The sequence below is a fragment of the Macrotis lagotis genome, chromosome 1 (genome assembly GCF_037893015.1).
Source record: "Macrotis lagotis isolate mMagLag1 chromosome 1, bilby.v1.9.chrom.fasta, whole genome shotgun sequence".
NCBI classification, from domain to species: domain Eukaryota; kingdom Metazoa; phylum Chordata; class Mammalia; order Peramelemorphia; family Peramelidae; genus Macrotis; species Macrotis lagotis.
Window position 1 is genome coordinate 868,688,765 of NC_133658.1, and position 18,268 is coordinate 868,707,032.

At 41.6% G+C, this 18,268-nt stretch overlaps 1 protein-coding gene across 9 annotated transcripts in view; it reads left to right on the top strand.

The window, feature by feature from the left end:
• The window catches only part of LUZP1 (leucine zipper protein 1), a 99,165-nt gene that overhangs the window by 42,875 nt on the left and 38,022 nt on the right, over nucleotides 1–18,268 (top strand). The window contains exon 3 of one of the 9 annotated variants that reach the window (XM_074218169.1): nucleotides 14,478–14,556. The exons of 7 other annotated variants lie outside the window; for them this stretch is intronic. The gene's annotated coding sequence lies outside the window, so the exon portion shown is untranslated. One more of the 9 variants, XM_074218173.1, reaches the window with a different exon arrangement.

Below are 18,268 nucleotides of genomic sequence, written 5' to 3' on the forward strand. Positions count from 1 at the left end.
AGAGCTAAGATTTGAACCCATATCTCTCAGGTTAGTACTTCTTTTCCTTCCTTCCTCCTCTTCCTCTCCTCTCCCCTCCCCCCCTCCAACAGGGTATACGTGATGGCAAATAGGCCCTGAATTGTATTGTCAAAGAAGTAATTCTGGAAGGGTTTGGAATTACAAGACCTTTGAGTAAATTTACCTCTGAGCTCTCTAAAACTTAAATTACTTCATCTTTAAAACAGAAGTTGAATTATAGATGACTCTCTAATGTTCTTTCCAGCTTCAAATTCTGTGAGTCTTTCTTTAATTAATTGCTAATACATGGTTATTTCCTGTCCTCATTTCTTGGTTCTTCTTTAATCTGGTTTATTTTCTACTTCCTTTCTTGTGCGTAGATCTAAAGGTTTTCAACATTTATTGATAGGTGATTAAAAACTGAGGGGAAAGGAGAATAGAGAATGTGGAGGATGGTGTAGCACAGTGACTTGTACATAATTGCTCAACACTTTTTTCTCTTTGAAGAAGAGCTATAACCTTGACAAATTCTGCTAATGGTTTGCCCAAATCTTGGGATGATGAATAAGAGAATTTTAGGTGATGTCTGAGTAACTAATGATTTCCCTGACTCCCTTTATCCTCAACTTCCTTGGTATTCTCAGTCTTCATGGGGATCCCCAGCATCTGTAATTCATGGCCATACTTAAATGTTATTATCTTGCCTTCTGGGGACTGTTACTGATGTTTCTTTTTCTCTGGGGACCATTTCCTCCAGCTAGATTATTAAGAAGCATTATGGAATATGGAAAGAATATTGGATTGGGTGTTATGAGACCTAAGTTGTAGTTCTGATTTGGTGACTGACAGTCTTGGTGACTGAAAACTGTTCATTTTCCTTACCTATCAAAATGATTTGTTGGACTGAGTGATCTCTAAGGTCTCTGCCAGCTCCATTTGAAAGGCAGAATGTTTATGTTTAGGCAGAGTTGTAGAATTATAGAATGGAAGATTTAAGCCACTGCTCTCCTTTTAGAAGTGGGGGAAACTGAGGAACAAGGATGTTAGGGAGTATTTTACCAAATTTTTCCAGAATCTGTAATGCAGTATGGAGTCATTTTAATGGAGACTTTAGTTTTATAGTTTTTCATTTTTTGGAGACCTTTCAATCAGGAAGAATGAATGAATGAATGAATGAATGAATGAATGAATGAATGAAAACAATGAAATTAGGAGAATGGAATACTAGATTAAAGAGTGTGTGTTGGGGGAAAGGTGTAAAAAGATAGGAAAGACAGGAGAGGGGCCTTATTATGCAGGGCTTTGAATACCAGACAGAACATTTGTATTTGATCTTGGAGGTATTAGGGAGCCCCTGGAATTTAATGAGTGGGGAGTGTTTTATGATCAGACCTGTACTTTATAAAAATCATTTTAGTGATTGAATGGAGTATGGATTGGAGCAGGAAGAGACATGAGACTGGCAGACCCATCAGCAGTTATGCAGTAATCCAGGTGAGAGGTGTTGAAGGCCCGCATTAGGGGTGGGGCAGGAGCAGAGGAGAGAAGGAAGTATATTCAGGAGATGCTGCAAAGGTGAAAATCTATAAGCCTTGAGCACGTTTGGATATGGTAGGTGTGGTGTGTGGTGTGTGTGTGTGTGTGTGTGTGTGGTAAGGAATCCAGGATGGGAAGTTGGTATTGTCCTTCACCCTATTAGGGAAGGTAGAAGACTGGGAATAATTGGGGGAAAGACAATGAGTTCAGATTTGGATGTGTTGAATTTAATATGTTATTGAACAATGAACTTGATAGTTTGAAAAGCAGTTGGAGTTGGGAAATTGGAGGTCAGCAGAAAGGGTGAGGCAGACTTGAGAATCATCAGTAAAGACATGGTAATTAAATCTGGAAGAGTTGATGACAGCACAGTAGTACAGAGATAGAAGAGAACAGGATCCAGGGCAGAACTCTTGAGGGACACTTGTGATTAAAGGGTGTGATATGGAAAAAAGATAAAGCTAAAAAGACATGGTAGGAGAGGTCAATGGGTAGGGTGAAAACCAGGAGAGAGCATATATCCTGAAAACCTAGAGAAAAGAGAGTATCAAGGAAAAGAGGGAGATCAATGTGTTAGAGGCCATGTCAAGGAGAGTGAAGATTGAGAAAAAGGCCATTGGATTCAGTACCTAAAACATCACTGGTTACTTTGGAGAGTAATATGAGTGGAACGATAAGGCCAGATGCCTGATTAATGGTATGAGATCAGGAAGAGAGTGAGAGGAAAGAAGTGGATATCTCTTGTAAATGGTCTTTTCAAAGAGTTTAGCCAAAAAAAAGACAAAGAGATATAGGATCATAGTTAATGGGAATGGAAGAATCAAGTGAGGCTTTTTTCCAGGGTGGGAGAGACATGGGCAGTTTTGTTGGTAGTAGAGAAGGCACCAATAGAGAGGGAGATATTGAAAATGGATGGGGGATACAGGTAGAATGCTGGTAGAGACAGAATGGTTTAGCAAACAGAGGAGTCAGACTCAATAATAGGGCCACCTCCTCTTGTGAGTGTCGGTTGAAGGAGAAGGGAGTGCTAGGAGATGGGCAGAGGAGGGAACTAATGACAAATGGCCACCATTTTGGGGTAAAATTATGACGGAAGATTCTCAACTGAGAAGGTGAGGAAGGGAGAGCCAATGAGAGGTTTGAAGAGCAGTGAAAAGGCATGGAAGAGTCCAGGGTAGTCGGGGGAGAAAAGAGTAAGTTGATAAGGGAGGTACAGCAGAATTAACTAGCAGCAATGAGGGCCCAGGGGAGGCTGTGACTCTTTATGAATTGGTCCTGGCTCCAGCCTGTGTGATTTTTTTTTCTCCATCTTTGTTCAGTATCATGTGCTGTATGTAGAAGCAAAGGTGGTGAGTGGCAGTGATCCAAGGCTGAGGCTTGGCAGGGTCTCCTCAGTGATAAGGGGGCTAGGGAATCAACCGAGGAGAACAAGATAGGGTTGAATAGAATCCTTAAGGAATCAAAATGGGGAGAAAAAGAGAGTGGCTAGTGCAGAGGATGGATTCCAAAGGAGTTTGCTCTGGATCTCTTAAGTGCATCTTGGGTGGTCTCAGGTTACATTTTTGCAGATGAATGTTTTCATGAATGCTCATTTGATAGATAATGTCGGTTGTGGGTTTTTTTTTTTTGGTGGGGTGGCAATGAGGAGAGAGGGCAGATTGTTTGAGATTAAAAAATGACCTTGAACTCTCTGGTCTGTGGGAAGCACTTTTTTTTTTTTGCAAGTTGCAGGTACAAGCTATAGGCGTGACAGCTGCTCTGTCTGGGTCTGTCTGGGTGGAGACCATCCTGTAGTCACCTGAAAGAGGTTGCCAAGAATGAGGGGCTATAAGGAAGTCCACAGTTCATCGTGAATTTTCTCTAGTTGGAAGCCAAACTGGCTCGTGTGTGTGTGTGTGTGTGTGTGTGTGTGTGTGTGTGTGTGTGTGTCTCTGAAAGTCTGGGAGTGTTTTGGCTCAGCCTGGACTTGTAAGATGGGCCATCCCATTTTTTTCCTTCTGCTAGTGGTGTGATTTGAGGAGGGTTTTTTGAAAAAAAAATTAAGGGGTTGGTAAACACATTAAGTGCTGAGTACCAGTTTTTATAGGACAGTATCAAGATGGACTGGTAGGAAGATCCCTGGATCTGGTTTCAGAATCTGTCGCTGGCACTGCTGTACTAGCTGCGAGAGCCGGGGCAAGTCATGAAGTTTCCCCATCTGCATGTGAGATGGTTGGGCCAGATGATGTCTAGGTTAATGTACAGAGCAAATAAGCTGATTTCTACTATCAGACGCCTGGTACTGGGGATGTTAGCAGTCATCTGACCCACATCAATTTACACATGAGGAAATAAGGGCCTAGCAAGATTGAATAATTTGTCCACTATCACTTAGATAATGTCAGAAATGGTATTTGAGCCAGAGCTCTCTGGCTCAGGGAGGGGGAAGGGGAGGGAATAAGCATATATAGAGTGCCTACTATGTATTGGGCAGGGCACCTTGCCAAGCTGTAATACAAAATAATAGGGCAGTTTTGGGGTACAGTAGAGTACCTGCTCTGGAGTTAAGAAGACCTGAGTTCGGGGGCGGCTAGGTGGCGTAGTGGATAAAGCACCGGCCTTGGAGTCAGGAGTACCTGGGTTCAAATCCGGTCTCAGACACTTAATTAATTACCTAGCTGTGTGGCCTTGGGCAAGCCACTTAACCCCATTGCCTTGCAAAAAAAAAAAACTAAAAAAAAAAGAAGACCTGAGTTCAAATGTGCCCTCAGACACTGACTAGCAGTGTGACCCTGGACAAGTCACTTCACCCTGTTTGTCCCAGTGTCATCATTTTTAAAATGAGCTGGAGAAGGACATAGCAAATCACTTTAGTATCTTTGCCAAGAAAACCCCAGAAGGGGTCACAGAGAGTCAGACATGACTGAAAAATGATAAAGCAAACAGACACAAAACATTATCTTATTTGATCCTCACAACAACCTTTCAAGGTACGTGTTATTATCACTCCCCCCCCTTTACAGTTGGGGAAGTGGAGGCTAATGATGTTTTTTTTTTTTGTCCTTCATTTTCAAAGAAGACAAGACATCAGGGAGGTGAGGCCATGACAAGCACATGAATTGATGAATTGCATTTGAGTGGGGGGGCCTGGGGGGCTAGGCTAAGTCACCAGTCTCACTTTCTCCTCCAGAGTCCCCTGGTTCAGTGGCCAAATATGTATCAGGACAACTGGAGATGTCCCTGGATGTGAGGCAACTAGTAAGAGTCGGATTCAAATTCCTATCCTCCTGACTGTATCCAGTGCTCTATCCACTGTACCACCTAGCTGCCCTAATGGAGGCAAATAGGGTTTAGGAGACTTGCCCAGAGTTACACAGCTTAGTGATGCAGAATTTGAACTCAGGTCTTCCTGACTCCAAGGTCAGCACTCTTTCTGGTCTTATTATAGTACTTGCCTAAGGAATTTGAATGACATCTTATTTGACTTTAATTTTTGATGTGGTTCTTTGTACCTGCTGACACATAGTAGGTGCTTCTTGTTTGGTTTCCATTACTTTCTGATGTGAGTGGGTGCTGAGGATACAAGAACCCTGGAATCACTGAATGAAAAGGACTCTCTTCATAATAGTGCTCGGTCCTACCTTTCCCATGGATTTTTCTTCTTGGAGTACAACAGCACATCCCCCTCTCCCTATCCCACTGAAGTTAGCTCTCCCCTTTCCCCCTAACTTCTCTCTCTTAGTATTTCATCTAGGTCTCTTGCACATTTCTCCCTTATGCTGATTTTATTCTCAGATCTATCTTTGCTTCACCAGGACCCCAAGTACATTGTATGATGCATGGTGCTTGGCTAGGATTTGTTAGATTGATGGAAGCAATGGAGGTAGGATGGGGGGGGAGGTGAGGCTGACTGGGCTGCAGCTCGGATAGACTGGAAACCATTTTCTCGGGTGTTTTCAGACTCCTGCCTGCCTGGTGGGTGGGGCACCTTCCATTCCTGCATGAACCCAAGGCATTTTCCTGACTTCCTCATCATGCCTCATCATGCCCATCATTTTTGCCTCCCTGAAGCCCAGCCCTCCTTCCTGTTAGAACTCTGCATGAGGCCTGGGCACAGCACAGGTTTGCTGTTGGGAAAGAAACTGAAGCTGCCTGAGTTAGGAAAGATTGGAGCTCTCTGGATATGGTCTTGGCGTCCCCAGCTTTGGGATGGGGGAAGCAGGGCTCTCTAAGAAAAGTCCAAATGAAGGATTTGGGGATCTGCAACCTCAGGGAGCTGACAGTGCAGAAACATGTGTGGAATGCGCCTGTTTTGATAAATGGGTTATTTTTAGGTTGTGAAAAAGGAGCAGTTTCATCAGTGTAGTGGAATCTTGCAGCGGTGTTTGTAACCTAAACTAATCAGCTTTGGCTCTGCCAAAAGAGTGTCAGGTGGCTGGCTGTTCATTTCCTCCTAACCTTTGGTACCAGCTGGATTAACCCCTTCAGGCCAGCCGCTGGGGAAGTCTGTCCTTTTTCTGGGCGGGCAGGGGGCTGGAAGCACATGCAGAAGGGGCTTCTGTGGGTGGAGTGGTGCCCCAGAGATGCAGTGAAGTCTTTGTATTATTTATTGAAGGAAGTCTGGGTGGGGGTTATGTGCAAGGAGCCCTGGGTTAAGTGAGAGCTGGAGGATGTGAGTCTGCTTCCGATCCACGTAAGACCCATGTAATCGTCAACTTGGGTGGTCTTTTCTGCCTTTCTCTAGGCCTCAGTTTCCTCCTCTATAAGTAGAATGAAGTAGTTGGATAAGCTAAATACAGGATACTTTATTTCCCTGGATCTGTTAGCCTGGTGTCTGATGTTTCCTAAGGGTGATGCTTGCTGATGGATGGATTCATGATTACTAAGGTCTCTCTCAGCTCAGGATGCTGTGACTTCGCTCACTTGGGCGCTGGAGGCTTGTCCTGTACATTCCTACCCTCTGCTTCCCCTTACTTCTTGCACTGCTTTCCAGTCTGTTTCTTCCTTTTCCTGAGCCCTCAGTCTGATAATATTGAATTGTTGCTCCCTCTTCTCGTATCTTCTGGGAAATAAAAATGAATCACAAGGATGTGGAAGTTAGAATGGAATGGTAGAGGCAGGAGCTACAACAAAACCAAACAAAACCAAACCCTGAAGAAGAAACACAAGCAAGTGCAGACGAATATGTCCTGTACAGGACTCCTCCCCGTGTTTGGAGGGGCTGTGTGGTCATTTGTGTTTATAGCTTCCTGCTGGGGCAGGTCTGCCTCTTAAATATTTCTGTAATGCTTCTTCCCACACAGTGATGATGTGCTGTTAGCAGGCAGTTTGTGGGGGTGTGGCAATTTGCAGCCCCAGGGGTCCTTCTCTCTAGGGTGGCCCTGTTTTGTGTCCAAGAAAGACTCTGAAAGACTCATTCTTAGTGATTTCTTGGGAAATTTGGAAGAGGCCAACCTTGGCCAAGCAACCAAGATGTAGCAGTGGCTGATGGAACTTAACTTGACTCAGTGGGAAATTGGGGGTAGTGGGGATTGTGTGTGTGGAGATGGATCCCTGCTCTCCATCTCCTCAGCATTGCACATGGTTTCCTACTTTTGTGTTACTTCTGCTAGTCTTACTGCATCAGTTTTCCCTGATAAATTTGTAAGCCCCGGTGGGCTTTTTGGTTATATCTTTGTATTTTCAACAGCTAGCTTAGTGCTAGGGTTAGAGACTGGACCTGTGATTTTATCAGTATAAAGAACTACTGAAAGAGAAAACTATTCTTACAACCTGAGCCTTTGCTACAATTGATATTCTTAGAGACTTGTCTAAAATACGAGAGGGACTTGCTTAGAGCCACACAGCCACGGTGTAACCCAAGTGGTCTCTCAGACCTGTTCTCTCCCTGCAATGCGGTGCTCTCTGATGCCTAGTGACCTCTTCATAAATGTTTACTGATTTAGAGAAAGAGGATTGTGTGGCTATTTGTATATCAGTGCACCAGTTTTTTCTGAAGCTTCTCCTTGACACAATGTGAAGTATTGTGAAAGACAAAAAAGACATAAGGCATTTTATGGGTCCTTTCTAGGAATTTAGCAATCTAGGAAGAAAAAATGTCACTTTGGTTTGACTCTAGATTCCATCAGGGCAGGGACCTTGGCTTACCCAAACTGTATTTCCCCTAGAGGCTATGCAGCTTTCCTCTGAACAAGTTTGTCAAAAACTTGGACTCTAGTAGATACTAGATTTTTTTTTTATGTGGGAGTTTGTTGTTTTTCTCTCAAAGAGATTTCATTTGAAGGGGTTTGGACTATGTTTGGATCACTCTGTTCTACATTTAGTTACCTTTCCTTTTCCCGTTTTTGCCCATTGAAATTCTATCTATTCTTTTGGAACAGTTCAACAACTATTTCTTTCTTGTTTTTTTAACGACCATCCAAAAGATTACTCGTTTTTCATGTAAATCGTTTTTATGTCAATAGCTTGCCATATTGGAGAGGAGAGGAGAGGAAGGGAGGGGAGGGGAGGAGGTGAGGAGAGGGTGTGTGTGTTGGAGTATTGGAGTCATCTCTATTCCTATACATCTCCCCTGTGCTGAGATTCCCAATCTGAGACTGACTTGTCACTGACCTCAGGCAAACTTTTCTTTCCCTTAAACCTCAGTTTTCTCATCTCATCCATTTTTTAATGAACTCTGACTGTCCTTCACCTTTCCCACTTCCATACCACCCATTTCTTTTTTTGTTTGTTTGTTTTTTTTAGATTTTTGCAAGGCAAATGGGGTTAAGTGGCTTGCCCAAGGCTACACAGCTAGGTAATTATTAAGTGTCTGCGGCTGGATTTGAACCCAGGTACTCCTGACTCCAGGGCTGATGCTTTTATCCACTGCACCACCTAGCCGCCCCTTACCACCAACTTCTTAAAGGTACATGTCATTCCCCTTGCTTGACAAACTCCAATGGGTAAAATTTTTTCCCCTTCTGAACTTTGCTGTTATTTATTTGAACTCCAGTTTTCATTTATGCATTCATTAAGCACTTACTGAATACATGATCTAGGTCCTGCATAGGTTCTTTGGATGAAAATAATAGACTGAAAGCATAGTTAGTGCTTTCAAAGAGCTTATATTCTAACAGAGGATAAGACAGAGACAAATAACTGATGCAGAGTGTGATCAATCCAAGGATAAAGACTGCTTAGTCTAGAACTGAGAGGAGATCATCTAGACCAATCTCCATCTTTTGATAGATGACAAAACAGAGTTATAGGGAGATTAAATGATCTGCCCAAGGTCAGAAGCATAATAAGAAAGTGTCAGGAGAAATGTGAAGTTAAGGTAACTTTCTTTAACATTTGCTCCAAGAAAGGAGGGAATCAAGGAAGGTATTTTTTTTTAATGGAGGAGAGACTGGAATTGAACTTGGAAATTTGGGCCTTCACTTTATGTCTTATGAATTTGTCCCCATTTCCTTCTTATTAGACTATTGCTCTGCTTGAGAGTAGGGACTGTGTCTTATCTATCCCTGTAGCCCTCATAATATTTTGAAAGCAACATCTTAAGATTTAAATATTTGTTTGAATGAGGCAGTGACTCAGGAAACAACAAACACTTTGAGGGAATGTATTGCTAAGTATAAAATTAAAGTATATAGAAAGGAGAAGGAGAGATGGCCTGTGAAGGAATAGGACTTTGACTTAGGCTTTAAAAGATGTTTGGAGAAGGTGATTCTGAAGGTTGAAGGACATGAGCAAATTCTCATTTCCTACTGTTCTGGATACAAAGAGAGATATATAGTCTAGATTCTGTTTATAATGGTTGATCAGTGAGGACAAATACATAATCATTAAGTGCTAAGGAGCATCCAGGCAAAGTGCTGTGAAGAATTTTGGAAATGGGCAGAAATCAGAGAAGACTTCATTGAGAAAGTTGCATCTGACTTGGACCTGGAAGGAAAAGAAAGTGTATGAACAGTTGGAGAAGGTGGTAGGGAGGAAAAACAGTTGGGATTTGGACCTGGAAGGAAAAGAAAGTGTATGAACAGTTGGAGAAGGTGGTAGGGAGGAAAAACAGTTGGGATGTAGAGAAGAGGAAGTGGGGAGGAAAATGAGTTTCAGACTAGACAAATAGGTTGGAGCTTGATTGTGGAGGGCCTTTTGAAAGCCAACATCAGGATGTTTAGACTTGATTTGGCATGAGGAATTCAATGCCGTGTCCTATTAAAAGTAAATAGACTAGTTTGGGTGGAACAGAGAATGAATAAAGGCAACTAAAGTAGAATAAACTTGGAAGGACAGGTTGCAGCCCAGGTGAGGACTGTGAATGGCTAAAAAGAGAAATTTGTGTTTTATACTGAAAGTATTACCTATTAGAGTTTGTCAACTAAAGGAAATGATATGTTTAGATATGAACTTTAGGAATGTCAATGTTAATCCTAGCCCTACCATTCACAATTTCTTTGTGTGACCTCACTTCTCCAGTTCCAGGGGGAGGCCGGGGAAGATGGCGGTGCCATGAACAGAAATAAAATTTCTAGTTGGAGGAGACCTTAGACCTTTTAAGTGGAAGTGCCTGCCTCCTAGGTGAAGTTTTAAGCATTGTTTTAATAGATTCATCAAGGATCATCTAGTTCTAGTCTAACTTGCTTCACTTTATCAATTAGGAAGTAGAGGACCTGGGGCAGCTAAGTGGGGTAGTGGATAGAGCACCTGCCCTGAAGTCAGGAGGATCTGAGTTCAAATCCAGCCTTGGACACTTAATTACCTAACTGTTTTGACCTGGGACAAGTCACTTAACTCCATTGCCTTGCAAATCCCCCCCCCCCAAAAAAAAGGAAATAGAGGACCCAGAAAAGGAAGATGACTCAAACAGGTAGTGCAGAGCAGAGGCAGGATTTGAACTCCAGACTCACTGCTGTTTGCATTATACCCATTTTATAGAAACCCATAGGTTTTCACTAGTATGTTAAGGGAAACAGGTTTTGCTAGTGTCAGAGCTGGGCAGGTGATAGTTGTAAACCTGATAGTTCTTTAGGCATTCTGTTTCTCCTTCCTGCCTTCCCACTCCCCATCCTATATCACATCTCAGGGTAATTGTGAGGACCCCTACTACCCTTGGCCCTTCCACTTGCACTTTCTTCTTGGTCGTATGAGTTATTTTTCACAGGATATCATGGATTAGAAAGTTTCTTAAAGATCATTTGGTTCAATGTCCTTATTTGACAGATGAGAAAATTGAGGTCCACAGTAGGTTATACATAGTGTCAGAGCTTGTTCCTCTGTGCCTCACTAGTCACCTTCCCAGCCTTAGCAGCCAGTTCTAGCCTGTGTTTTGGAGAGGGAGGATGCTGAAGAAATGGGAACACTCTTTGGGTCTGTGCATTATACCAGGAGCATATATATACATATACATACACACACACACACACACACACACACACCCTACACACACCTCAGGTCCTTCTGAGCCTAGAGCTGGAACTAGAGGGAGAGACTGGATTAGTGTTCTTCCCCCCCACCTCCCACCCTTCTTACTCACCCATCTATTGATTTTCTTTTCTGCACTTTCATAGCCACCCTTCATTCCTGTCCTATTGTAATTATCTCTCTATTGACCTCCCTGTCTCCAGCTTCTCCCCTCTCTAATCATTCACCACCAACTTCCAAATAATTTTAAAGTGCAGTTTGCATTATCTTATTCCTCTGCTTAGAGAGTCCCAATTGCTTCATGGATGATAGCATTTCAAGCCCTTTACAACCTGGTTCCAGCCTAACTTTCCATACTTAGTTCGCATTATTCCTCTTCATCCTTTCTGTGTTCAGACCACACTGACCAATTTGCAGTTTCCCAAACATTGAGCTGTATCTCTTAGCTTGTGACCCTAGAAACACACTGCCCTTAATGACCTGCATCAAACGAAGCTTGTCATCACCTTCCTGATTGTTAGTACTTTCTCTATTGTAAAATTATCATGCATTTGCTTATTAGTAAGTATTTTATATGCCCAGGCCTAAAATGAAACCTCTTTGTGGGCAAGAAAATATTTTTATGTTTATGTATCCAAGTACCTTCCACATAGAATATGCTTAATAAATATTTAAATAGAATCAAACCTGCATATTATTTACTACCTGCAAAATGCTTTCATTTCCATTGTCTTGATCTTCATGATAGCTTTGAGAAATATGTTGGGCAGTTTTTCTTATTTCCATTTTACAGATGAGGAAACTGAGGCTGTTAATTTAGGATCAGAAGTCTCCAAGCTCAAAAAGATTTACCATTTAACCTAGTCCCTTAATTTTACTGATGTGAGAAAGCTGTAATTTAAAAAGGTTAACGACTTGCCTAGTATCCTAGAATGTAAATAGCAGAGCCAGTGTTCAAACCTTAATCCTTAGGTTTCACATTCTCTTTTTATTACACCATACACCTTGTTCACGATTAACAGAGCTACTCTAGGATAACAGAGCCATGACCTGAATGCAGTTCTTGATTACAGAGCTACTGCAGGGTAACAAAGCTATAACTTGAACTCAGCTCTTTTGACCCTAGATCTAATAGCTCTATACTTTGTAGACTGTCACTGAGGAAGAAAGGTAGTGGCAACAGTGGTGTCCGTTTCTTCTTACCACTCTTCCATTTGGAATGCTCCAATGGATGCCAGTCACAAATGAGTCTTCTTTGAGTTCTGGCTACCCGCTGTCAATATATCAGCCTACTACAGCCTACTACACAGTCTCTGCTACGAGACTTTCCTTAACCCAGAGTAAGATTACAGTTGATGACTAATTAACCAGAGGCTCAAGGAATCTGACCAAAAGAGACAGATTAGGACCTGGTTTCTGATAGGGAAGTTCTATGTTGATAAGAAGCTATTTATTATGAGATTCTCCAATTGAACAATGTTGGAAATTAGAAAACAGGTCACAGCCCTCCAGCAGCTTATATTTCATGAGAGAAAACTTGAAAGAGATTAAGAAATGAAGAAATGAAGTCTGTGGTATATAAGGAGGAAACATTGAAATTTTTCTGTAGGCAGGAAGCTAGAATATATATGAACACAACCTATAATTAAAGTAGAATGGGGTTGGTTTCCATTAAGGAAGAAGACAGAAAGCCCTGGCTTGCTGTAAGAGAATAATGTGGACTTCCTTCTAGTAACTTTGATTCTGTAGGTTGTACTCATGGCCTTGTTGAGTCTTATAAATGTGAATTCCCAGTATCCATTAGAATTTTTAGGAGCTGTAGGGGAATGGTTTGATGTCCATGGAGTGGACTGAGGTGGGGATAATCTGCACTTTGCACAGGGGACTGAAAACTTAGGATTTGTGGGTAGGAACTTGAGTAGATCTAACATTTCTCTGGAGAGAAGGTTTTGTCTCATGGAGCTGAGTGGGGGCAGAGCTGGACCTTAGAATATAGGATGTCAGGACTGAATGAGACCTTAGAACATTATATGCTATATACAGAATGTCACATCTAAAGAGGACTTCCAGCATGGAATGTAAGTGCAGCAAGACCTCAGTTTCTTCTCTGTAATGTGGGGATGCTTGAAAAAGGAAATGACTGGGGCGGCTAGGTGGCGCAGTGGATAAAGCACCGGCCCTGGAGTCAGGAGCACCTGAGTTCAAATCCAGCCTCAGACACTTAATCATGACCTAGCTGTGTGGCCTTGGGCAAGCCACTTAACCCCATTTGCTTTGCAAAAACCTAAAAAAAAAATTCAATTCAGTCCAATCTAGCATTTCAAAAGCACCTACTGTATTTAGAACACTATGCTATGCTATGGACTGGAGGTAGATATAAAACAGACTAAAGCTAGTCTCCCCCACAGCCTCATCCCCAAATGAACTGAAGGACGATTGGCCTTCAAAAGAGCTTTCTGGTTTAATTAAGGAACCAAGTCAAACACAAGTGGAAAAAAATACTTAAGATATAAGTAAATAAAAGAGTATAGAATTGCATGGCATAGACAATTGGCAATATGATGGATAATAAGGTACTAATTTTTTAGTGGCATGCAGCTTGGCACAGTGGCAGATTTGGCAGATTTGGGAGTTAGAAAGATCTGGGATTAAATTCTGCCTCTGATAACATAGTAACTATGTGATGGTGGACTTTAGCATCTCTAAAGGCAACTGTTCTTAATCCTTTTTTGAGCCCTCTGACTCTCTGATGAAGCCTATGGACATCTCTCAGAATAATGTTTTTAAATGCATAAAAATAAAATAATCAGAAGACAAAGAAAGCCAATTAAGTTGAAACTCATTTATCATAAAATAAATTCATAAGATTAAGGTTAAGAACCCCCGTGAGTTTCCACCCTGAGAATTCCTGCAATGGGATTAAGTAACTTGCCAAAGGTCACACAGCTAGTTAATTATTAAGTATCTGAGATTGGATTTGAACTCAGGTCCTCTCAAATCTAGGGCTAGTGCTCTATCCACTGTGCTCACCTAGCTGCCCCCTGATAAAATATAGGTTCAGATTCCCCTCAAAATTGTGTATTCCAGACAATAAGGACAAATGGAGCCAGATGAGAGATCACTATGTTAGAGCTCAAAAGAGAAGATTTGTGGGAGGTATGGTAGGGAGAACCTTGAATCAGGAAAAATAAGTCAAGTACATATGGGCAAAGAGGAAGAGAGACCAGCACACTAAAACCTACTTACTGTTCTTCATTATCTCTCAGTCTGTCCAGGTTTATATTCATTGTTTCCATGATATTATCCATTCATCTCATCCTCTGCTGTCCCCCCTTCCCTTTAATCTTTCCCAACATCAGTTTTTTTTTTCCAGTGAGTCCTGTTTTCTCATCATGTGGCCAAAGTATTTAAGCTTCAGTTTCACTATTTGACTTTCCAGTGGCTAGTCTGAACTAATTTCTTTAAGTCCAAGGGACTGTGAAAAATCTTCCCTAACATTAGAATTTGAAATCCTGGATTGTTTATGCTCAACGTTCCTTCTTGTCCAACTCTCACAGCCTTACGTTGCTACTGGAAAAACCAGAGCCTTGACCGGAGCCTTGACCTTTGTCAGCAAGATGATTTCTCTGTTTTTTAGTAAGTATGCTGTCCAGATTGCCATAGCTTTCCTTTCAAGGAACAAGCATCTTTTAACTTCATGGCTTCAAGACAACTTTTATGCTCTCTTCTTTCATTCTCATCAAGGAGCCTCTTAATTCTTCTTTCCTTTCTCTACCAGTGTGGTATCACCTGCTTTTCTGGGATTATTCATCTTTCTCTTGTCAACATTAATTCTGGCTTTTGATTTGCCCAACCTCATATTTTGCATAAAAATTAAATCTACAGCCTTATTGTACTCCTTTTCCAATCTTATACAAATCTGTTCTTCCATATTTGCTTTTAACTGTTGCTGCTTGATGAGTTAGAGTCAAACAAAGCTGGATGAGGTTATAATTATCTACATTTAAAGCAAAGTAGATTTCTCATAACTAAGGTACAGACTTGAGATTACTTGTCCACTAAACCTTTCTCTATAAAATGACCAGAGGATGAAGGAACCCCAAGCCTTTAGGTCATCATAAAAAGACAGATACTTCATTCTTTCCAAAGCCTCTCTTTTTAAAATTGGTAAAGGATCTCAGCCACATCTTTTCCCTCAACTGTTTGTTTTCATCTCCACTATCTTCCTGCCTCCTGCACTGGTTCCCCTCTGACAGCCATTCCCCACTTCCCTTTAAGCTTTCTTTTATGTATTAACTTCCCCTTTCCCCCCACTAGATTGTAAGCCCCTTGAAAGCAGGAACTGTCTTATTGGTAGACTATTGTCAGTAGAAGAAGCCTTAAAAATACACTCCCAAAGTCTCTCTGAAGAATTTTAGGATCAATTGTGAGACTTGGGAGAGACACAAAATTACCCAGAATCTACTCTCTAAGCAAGATAGAATAGAGAGATTCACAAATCTAGAGATATCTCCATTCTGTATGTTCAAATTGACTGAGCCTGACCCCTGATAGTCTTCCTAAATTCTATTGAACTGATTAGCTACAGTTAAGCCTATTGTACTTTGACCTCAACATCATGATGCATTGATTCTCTTTGAGTCCGAAGGACAACTACAGTAGGTTATTAATGTTTATTGTTTTGTTTTATTGTGGTACTTGGTACTTCTATCCTTGACTCCACCTTTATCTAGCTTATCTTTTCTTTTCCCGATCACTTTGATTTATGATTTCATACCAGAAGGAACCTTAGAGACCTTGTCTAGGTCCCTCATTTTAGAGTTGGGAAAATTGAGACCCAGAGAGGGGAGTTGATTTTATCATTCAGCTTGTCAGCAAGAGAGTGGGAATTTTAACTTAGATTCTCTGAATCAAACATCATTTCTTGTGCCATGCTTCATTGGACTTATTCCAAGCATAGTGAGGGTGGGGAGAGCAACATAGAATGTTTTGGAGCCAAAAGTAATAATTATCACACCTGTTTTCTCCTTTGTGAAAACAGGGACAACTATCTATCTTACTTATAAGGGCTCTTATGATCATAAAATAAATTGATCATTGTGGGAAGATGTGTTGAGAATTGTCATAGCAAATCTCTTCCCAAATAATATATAAGTGCACTATAGCACAAAAGGGTGGTCTTCATAACAACTTTATAAAGTAGGTGGTACAAGTATGATCATCTCTATTTTACAGATTAGGAAATTAAGACTCAGAGAAGTTACAGTGACTTGCCATTGTCAGGAAATGTTGGAACGATGACCTGGATCCAGGGCTTCTGGCTTTGAGTCTATTATGCTCCAAATTTGGTACCATTTTGATTTCATAGATTTACAGATTTTTAGAGCTGGAAGGGACCTTGAGATACCAACCAGCATAATTCCCATACCAAGAGTACCAGAGAAGAAGTGATCACAGTTGGGGCAAAAGCCAGTTCTCTAGCCTGTCTATTGAAGGATCCTTCCCAATGTGGTACTTCCTATTTAGACTTGAACTTATGTTCTACTTCTCTTTTAGCTGGTCCTGTGACCCTGGGACATGTCTCCATTCTCCATTTCTCTACTAAATGTCCCTGATACTCTTTTTACTTACTTAACTGAGACAGGTTGACTTGCCTTCAGGAGTCTCTCCCTTTGCCTTAGAATGAGCTTCTAGAAGACATGGGATAGCTTCTGGGAGAGAAAACAGAATCAGTCTTATCCCAGGACCCAGGAGAGCTGTTGTGAACTTCCTAAAGCATTTGCCACTAAGTTTCCTTCAGCTCCAAACCCTGAGTAGGAACAAGCCCCACCCATCCTGCCATTCAATCTGTCTTCTCCAGACTTCTTTGGAACCACTGCTTAAGAGTAGACAAACCAGTATTCTCCTTTTGCTATTCCATCTTGCCTCAGGGATTATGGAGGAGAGAATGTTCCCCACTTCCCCCTCTCACTCCTACCAGGTAGGATAGTTTATTGGGTAGTCTTGGCTCTGTTGTGATTCTTGTTCAATTATCCTTTTTGTTCTTCTGAAGAATCATAGAAGTTTAGAGCAGTAAGAGTCTTTAGAAAATAAAATGTCATATATATACTCAATGGGGTATAGACATCTGTAGTAAGAACGAGAGAAGGGGGGACAGGGGGAAGGGGGGGATGTGAGTGATGGAGAAGAGGATGGACCATGGGGGGAGAGTGGTCAGATATAACACATTTTCCTTTTTACTTCTTGCAAGGGGCTGGGATTGGAAGGCCTGTCCGGGACCATAGGGCCAGGTGGATGCTAGGCCTAAGGGGTGGTATGGGGGCTCTGTGCCTCTTGGCCCCAGGGCCAGGGATCTGTCTGCTGTGCCACTCAGCGACCCTACAGCAGAGTCAGAGTGAAAGGAGAGAGAAAATATAGTTCATGGTGGTAGAGAAGTATGAAAGGAGGCGGTTGCGATCAGCAATGGCAATGGTGGTGGAAAAATATGGAAGTAACTTTTGTGATGGACCTATCCTAAAGAATGTGATCCACCCGCGACAGAGCTGGTGGTGTTGGAACACAGACTGAAGCACATTTATCATCATCATCATCATCATTATTATTATTATTATTATTATTATTATTATTATTATTTTGGGGGTCTCAGGGCAAATGGGGTTAGATGACCTGCCTGGGGCAGCACAGCTGGGTGATTGTTGGGTGTCTGAGGCCAGATTTGGACGTGGGTGCTCCCGGCTCAAGGGCCAGTGCTCTGTCTGCCACCCAGCCACCCCTACTATTATTATTATTACTATTTTATTTTATTTTGGGTCTTTTGTTGTTGTTTTTGTAGGGCAATGGGGTTGGGGTGGCTTGTATGGGGTCACACAGCTGGGTGATTGTTGGGAGTCTGGGGCCAGATTTGGGCTCGGGTGCTCCTGGCTCCAGGGCCGGTGCTCCGTCCACTGTGCCACCTGGCCATACCTATTATTATTATTATTATTATTATTATTATTATTATTATTATTATTATTTTAATTTAATTCATTGTTTATGTGAGTCTATATTTTCTTGGGGGGAGGGGGTATTATGTTTACTCTTAAACAAGAATATTTTAGTAATGTATAAAAAACATTGTACAAAATAAGAATAAATAAATAAAAAAGTAAAAATAAATGAATAAATAAATAAACAGAGGTCTTCAGGCAAAAAAAAAAAGAAAAGAAAATGTCAGAGCTGGAAGAGATCTTAGAATATAGAAGGGCAGAAATGTGAAGAGACTTAGGAATCATTTTGATAGGAGAACTAAGGTCAACCTTACTAGATTTTCCATCCTCTTCTCCACTGAAGATTGGCATCTTTGATATGT